Here is a 6574-nt window from a genome sequence, read left to right on the forward strand (position 1 = left end):
ATAGACTTACATGTTAATTATGACCACTTCCGGAGGACGTCCTCCAACCAATCAAAGCTTTTGCAGTTTGAACTAACATGTTGTCCATACAATCATAGAATTAGGATCAGAGAATGAACCTATTGAGTTGTATTGTGATTGTGCCACAGAGCATATTATGGGGGTTCTATTTGTTGATTCTCTGGGGTACACGGAAAATGTGAAAATTAAAAGCGATGGTCTGAGATCAGTTTCATGAAGAAGAATGAAAAGGTGAGAGCATTCAATACCAACTGGTATCAAAAGTTGTAGCTGGTATACCGGGAGCATTTCATCAGGCTGGCCTTGCCTGGTTTTTGGCAAGTCTGAGCCTTGGTTGAAAGGTGGGTACAGTGACCTTAATAACATTGATCATTCAGCTAAACAAAAACAAACAAAAAAAGCAGGGCATGCAAGAATTTGCCTTTAGAGGACACGGCCAGAGGGAAAGTTCCGTTAACAAGGGCTACTACAAGGAGCTTGCAGAGGTAATTACACGTTACGATGCTTTACTTGCTGAACATATCAAACTTTAGACTTTTCTGGGATGTCGAAAACAATTCTGAATGGTTTGATAGCCTCCATTGCATCATCCATTAAAAGTTTGATTAAAGAGAGAGGTTGACGCAGCGCATTTTTTCTTGTGCCCTCAGGTAGGCTTTCCACTTTCCTCCGGTATTTTTTTTGAAAAGATGATAACACATAATCACTCAGGACAGACACAAGTAAAAAACTCATGACATAAATGTTGCAGTAGCCTAGGCTACACCTAAACCATACAAATCTGACGTGCTGTATCGGATGAAAACGAGACAATTTTTCAGTCTGATCAACTGTTAAAAATTGCCCCACCGCTCTGAGATCTATGGTACCACCAGTCTGCTTGCAGTGTCAGTTATCGTCAGGTATGTGGATGATCAGGGCTTTATTCAGGTATCCCAACGTTTCTTGGGATGCTTTAATGTGTCAAGTGGGCGAGATGCGCAGTCTGTGTTTGACTTTATGAATTTTGAGATTGTCCAAACCTACAATGGCGCAGCTGTAATGGATAATTATCTGCTATTTGTATTTACAGCCAAGTCCCCTCCTTTTCCCTGATTAAGAGGTGATGACAACTCAACTCCACTACCATTGTCAACTTTCTCCTGACATGAAGCCATGTCTCCCGTACCCACTCATCCCTTGGCACATGAATGAATGTTTCCTCTCCAAGCACTGTGAGTACCCCTATCAATTTTCTCTCAATACTGTATGTAGAGTCAATTAGATACACAATCACATTATTACACATCAATGATTTCACTCCTTGCTTGGACATTCTTAGCTCTTTTGTCTAACTGTGTAGTGTGTTGTCTTTTTTTGCCTTCCCAGTCAAATCCTGTCCTGCACTGGTCAAACCTCTGAACACCTCAACTCATGCCTCATACCATCATTCAATCACTGCTGAGATCCCTTCCCATTCCCCATAACATTGTACAATACATGTCTTTATTAAATGCTTTAGGTTAAAATCATTCGTTTTTGCCGATTTTTTTTAAACACACTTTGTCGGCTCCGTGCGTTCCATGCCTATACCGTAAGTCTCCCATCCTCCTCAATTTTTCAAGTCACCAGCCTCCACTGCTTTGAATAATTATTATTACAACTAATAGTGATAAATCTAGAGACAATTCTTAATTTGAACGCTAATAGTTCCACATTACACGTATTTTTGTGTTCAATGCACCACGTCTGGAAGGCCTTGTGAGAGTGAATAGGGATTGGCTGACCCCAGGTGTGACCACAGAGAGACACAGCAAATACAATAATTATGGTCTTCTCCCCTTCTCGCCTGCGCCCCACCAGCCTCGAGCCCGTCGAGCACGTCTCCTGTGGTGTGTTAAGTACTGAGGGATGCCCCCACATTGCTTGTGCCACAGTGGGTTCCTGAATGCTTACAGCAGACCCAGCCCGCCTTCCAGCTATTTGTCATGTGCCAATCACTCACACTACAGGTCCATGAGCACTACTGTGGCCACCGCAGCCAATCAATAGAGAGGCCTGGTTATGAAAACAGAGACATAAGAAGTCCCTATTGGTTAGCTAGAATTCAAAGTCCCACTGGATAGCTAGAATGCTAAGTCCCCATTGGTTTGTTAATTGATTGGTTGAGTGTCATGAGGTGCATCTGATGCACTTGTTACAGTATAACCGATACCTTTTGGGTTGATCCTGAAGTAGTTTCTTCGTTGCCAAACATCAGGATGTTTGTGGGCATTTTATAAACAGTGAATTAGATGTTGAAAAAAACCCGGATTGAAATATATTGTTGGACATAACCCGAACGACCGCCTTTACAACTACAACGCAACAGCTGCATTTCATTTCCGTTTTCCTCCGTTAAAACATGAACTAGTGAAGGTTTAGTTTCCTCGTTTCCGCTTTGCATGTGTGCGAGTCATTTTACAGGCACCACTGTAAAACGGAGTGTTGATCCAGTTATTTTATGCCGTTTTTTTATACGACAGGGTTTATTGTGCGTTACGTTGTAGCCCATTCCTCTCCGCTCCTACAATACCCAGCCAATGTGTAATTACGGTGCTGTCTGAGCAGAGCAGCAAGATGGAGCAATAGGTGAAAAAGAAAAATCCACAGGCACACTTGATTTATGAAGCCCTGCACTGTATCAAAGTCCTAATCTTTCCCGCTTACCTTACCCCGGGGGCAAAGTTACTGGAGAACATGTTTATGATTAGAGCTGGGCTTGAGAGTGCCCTCGGCCCCCTGTCTGGCCGTAGGACTCAGGGAGCAGAGAGAGCACAGAGCTCTGAACTAGACTAGCCACGGCTGGAATACAGCCAACAGGGTAAGCGCAGGGTAGATCATCCCCAAAGGTCCTAAACATAACATTTTCATCAGTTAAAAAAAAAAAAAAAGATTTCATAATATGAGTAATATGATATGCCCAGTATGAATATCCAACTGTATTCTAAATTGATACTGAATCGGAGTGAGAAAACATGATGAAACAAGAATACTTATACAATCTGGTGCGATTATGATGTAGAAAAGGCAAAGCATACAATAATGTGAATTAGCAAAATGGTATGTATTTTTTTAAATATTGAATAGAAATATATTTTGGGTAATTGAAGTATGATGATTGCACCATACGCTCTGTGGCCCGACCACACAGCTGTCTGCGGCACTCCGTTCTGTTGGAGACAGATCTGTGTGTTTAACTGTTTATTCTCATATTACCTACGCCCACATTAAAACAAGTCAAGTGCATCATTCCAATATGGTGTCATCTGCTCCCTGCGACGCACAGGTGCTGTGGCGCTGCGGAGAGCACGTCTGACAAGATCTACTGACATTAAGGTCAAGCCCAGTAAATACACAAAGCCAACATTGCCATAAAAAAGGGACAGATTCAAATGTACAGTACTGCGGTGATGTAGTTCTGTTTCACCACAAGCAAAGGAATGAGTGAATCCACAGTATTCTCCTTGACAGAATGTCTGAAAGAAGCAAACAGTGGATATGATGCCTTTCAATGTAGTGATCGCAGAAGAAGGTGATATCAAATATGTTAAAATGCTCCTCTACTTGGCTAACCAATAACAGCACTGTCTCTCAGATTCAGATGACACCATCACATTTTTTGCTATAATTGCATCCAACCTTTTTACAAAACCTTAATATAATAGCCACACACTCCCATTTGATATGTTAATGTTGAGACTGTGATTCATCAGCTAGGCGTCTCATTTGAGTATGAAATTAGCACTGGCTAATGAGCTACGCTGTGGACACTTTTTCTGCCTTTCTGCCTGTGGCCAATGCCTCAGTCTACATATGCACTTTTCAGCGACTGTTGCCGTGGAAGCATTTGTACATTTTATGGTCACTAAACATTCAAGAGCAATTGTAAATGATCGCCGCTTTGCTGCCTTCACAGCCGACCAGCCGCGTTGCAGCGTGACCGTGGCCCTGATGAATTCTCATTTGCTAATTGGTGATGCAGTATCATCATTCTGGTTTGTGAAATGAACATTATTAAAATGTATGGCTGTCAATCCGTTGGCCTTTGAGCTGGGCTGTTTAGCAAGTCACTGATGATGTTGGGACCTTAGCTGGGTATCAGTAGGCTGGACATCAAACAAAGGATTTTAGGAATGACCTTTGATCACTGAGGGCATGTTTGATCAAAAAGAGGTTGTATTTGCAATTCAGTGTTTCCCCCCCTCTTTATAATGTAATCTATTGGAAGTATGTTTGTATTACAGATTACATTAAATGTAACTCACCAAATTTGAATCTTTGTGTTACCTGCCTGTGCAGCGGTGCGATGATGGAGTTGCACAGTCATGGTATAAATGGTACAATTTCTGACTCTAGCAAAGGATGTTACCTCACTGGTACCTTCCTTCTCCAGTAACATCACACTGATTCACAATAGCATTTTGTCACCATGCGACAGAATATAGAACTTGTTTTCCAGTGATGTCACCCATTGAACCCTTTTCACTGTAGGGAATTCACACAACTCAATTGTTACGACAAGGTAAAATGTTTATTCCTAGTTAGTGTGCTCCCACACAGAGATATGATATTGACCCAGGATTTGCTTGAATCCTCTGATCGGTGATCACAAATTACAGCTGGCATATGGATGCTGTTGGTTGCTTTAACAGAGTGGAAACATCCGTGAGTCTTGTGAGGAAGAAATCAATAGGGTCTGGTGGAGATGTTAGGTAAGTTGTCCCTAACGCCTGCTTTGGGGACCGGCGCCGTTGTTTTAATAGGACTCTGCTCATTCAGATCAATGCAATGGAGCATTCCCATTCTGTTGTTGTAATCAATGGGATTCTCTGACATAACAAGTCATGTACTGACTGCTGGAGAGGTGCAATTATAATCATGTTTAAAATGCATATTTTTTTTTTTACATCATTTGATCAATTTTGATCAACGTTATTTTAGAATAGAGCAGTAAACCACCAAATATACCTGTTTTCCAGTACTTTATTTGACAGTTTGTAGCTGCACATAACTGTGAAGTCGAATCATACTGTAATAGCTTCTACCTGGAAAAAGGCCTTTGAAAATAACTGTCCACCTAAGGGCTTTCACTGAGGAAAAAGAACTCATTTACACAAGAGAGAGAGAGAGAGAGAGAGAGAGAGAGAGAGAGAGAGAGAGAGAGAGAGAGAGAGAGAGAGAGAAAGCGAGAGGACGAGAGAGAGGTAGGAAAAGAGTGAATTATAAGCACAGAAATGCGTACCATGTTCTAAATGTCATGAAAGTTGCCAGTTGATTAATTTGACCCTGATTCTCCTTTTAATCTGGGGCGGTATTTACATGGCTTCTATCCAGTCGATATTGACGTGATCCACGCCGAGCCTCTGTACTCCCAGGTATGACTAACTGCTATCTTGTTCCTGTGAATCCTCTGTCATTTATCTTGCTCCGCTATGCCGGCAGGCTGGCTGCACAGCACGACAGCACACAGTGACAATAATTTGCTCTGATCGGCCCCCTCTGCCTACCCCGCTGTTACAAATGCCCATCGATTATCATGCAGTAGTGTTATTGACTGGCCATGGCTCATGCGTTGCAGGCAGCCCGCAACCTCCTTTTTTGTACAGTGCCTCCTGTAATATAAATGTTCAGTCTGCCTATGCATCTAAACATCTATATTTGAAATGATAGAATATCCTTAGTTCAGGTTTGATCATATTTTTTAGTAATGTTGTCCTTGATAAGATTACCTTTTAAAATGTTTTTTTTTTTTACATTAAAATACACAGTGTGTTTTATTTGTGTATTTGACTTGGATCCTGACTATGTTATATGTGAGAACTAGACCGTAGTAAGTACCAACACGAGTATCCACCTCAGCCTGACTTTGTGTGCCCCACAAATGGAGTGTGTACAATATTGATGACTGCCGTTTAATCAGGCCTATTGATTGGTCTGCACTGTTCTGTTCTGCAGCTTGGGGAGAGGAGTGTTAAAAACAAGAGGGAGGTTTTGATTCCCCTGTTAGAGTTACATTAACAGTGCTCTCCCTGCTCTCCAGATTTCCCTGCAACCCTTCTGGAACGCCATTGTGCTTTTTTTCAATCAATACCTGAAGCAATTTCTCAAATTGAAAGGAAAAAAATAGGTTTGCTTTCTGCATCTTCACCCGGTCCTCTGGCTTCCCTGTCGTGATTCTATGGAACTCATTTGTATACAGTGGTTGGTGGAAAAAGTGATCACAGTCGGAATCAAAGTTGAAGACAGTGTGACTCCTGGGCCCTAATAAAAACGCTGATCATCACCATCACCCAAATTCAGAGTTCAAATGCAGGCAGTGGTAATAGCCTTGGTTTAAACCCCAATATCAGTTGTTAGAAAGCTCCGCCTTCGATTATAATTTCTCGGATTGTCTGAGGCCCACACGACCGTTGGACAACATCATTGGCTGCTTGATGCCACTGACTCTCTCCCCTTCTCTTTGCACACCTCCGTCATTCTGTGGTCTAGGAACTATTTTTTCTTTTTATCCAGCCGCCGGCCTGGGTTACCA

The 6574-nt window shown here is 42.0% G+C and overlaps 1 long non-coding RNA gene across 2 annotated transcripts; it reads left to right on the forward strand.

The window, feature by feature from the left end:
* Positions 1–287: 287 nt before the first annotated feature.
* LOC139531365 (uncharacterized) lies at positions 288–1532 on the forward strand. 2 transcript variants are annotated; one of them, XR_011666347.1, is made up of 4 exons: positions 288–506; positions 672–923; positions 1094–1235; positions 1390–1532. It is a non-coding gene; the product is annotated as an uncharacterized lncRNA (long non-coding RNA). The 2 variants fall into 2 exon arrangements; XR_011666346.1 differs by lacking the exon at positions 672–923 and having other exon boundaries at positions 392–506.
* The last annotated feature ends 5042 nt before the right edge of the window (positions 1533–6574 follow it).

This window comes from Salvelinus alpinus, chromosome 10 (assembly GCF_045679555.1).
Source record: "Salvelinus alpinus chromosome 10, SLU_Salpinus.1, whole genome shotgun sequence".
Taxonomy (NCBI): domain Eukaryota; kingdom Metazoa; phylum Chordata; class Actinopteri; order Salmoniformes; family Salmonidae; genus Salvelinus; species Salvelinus alpinus.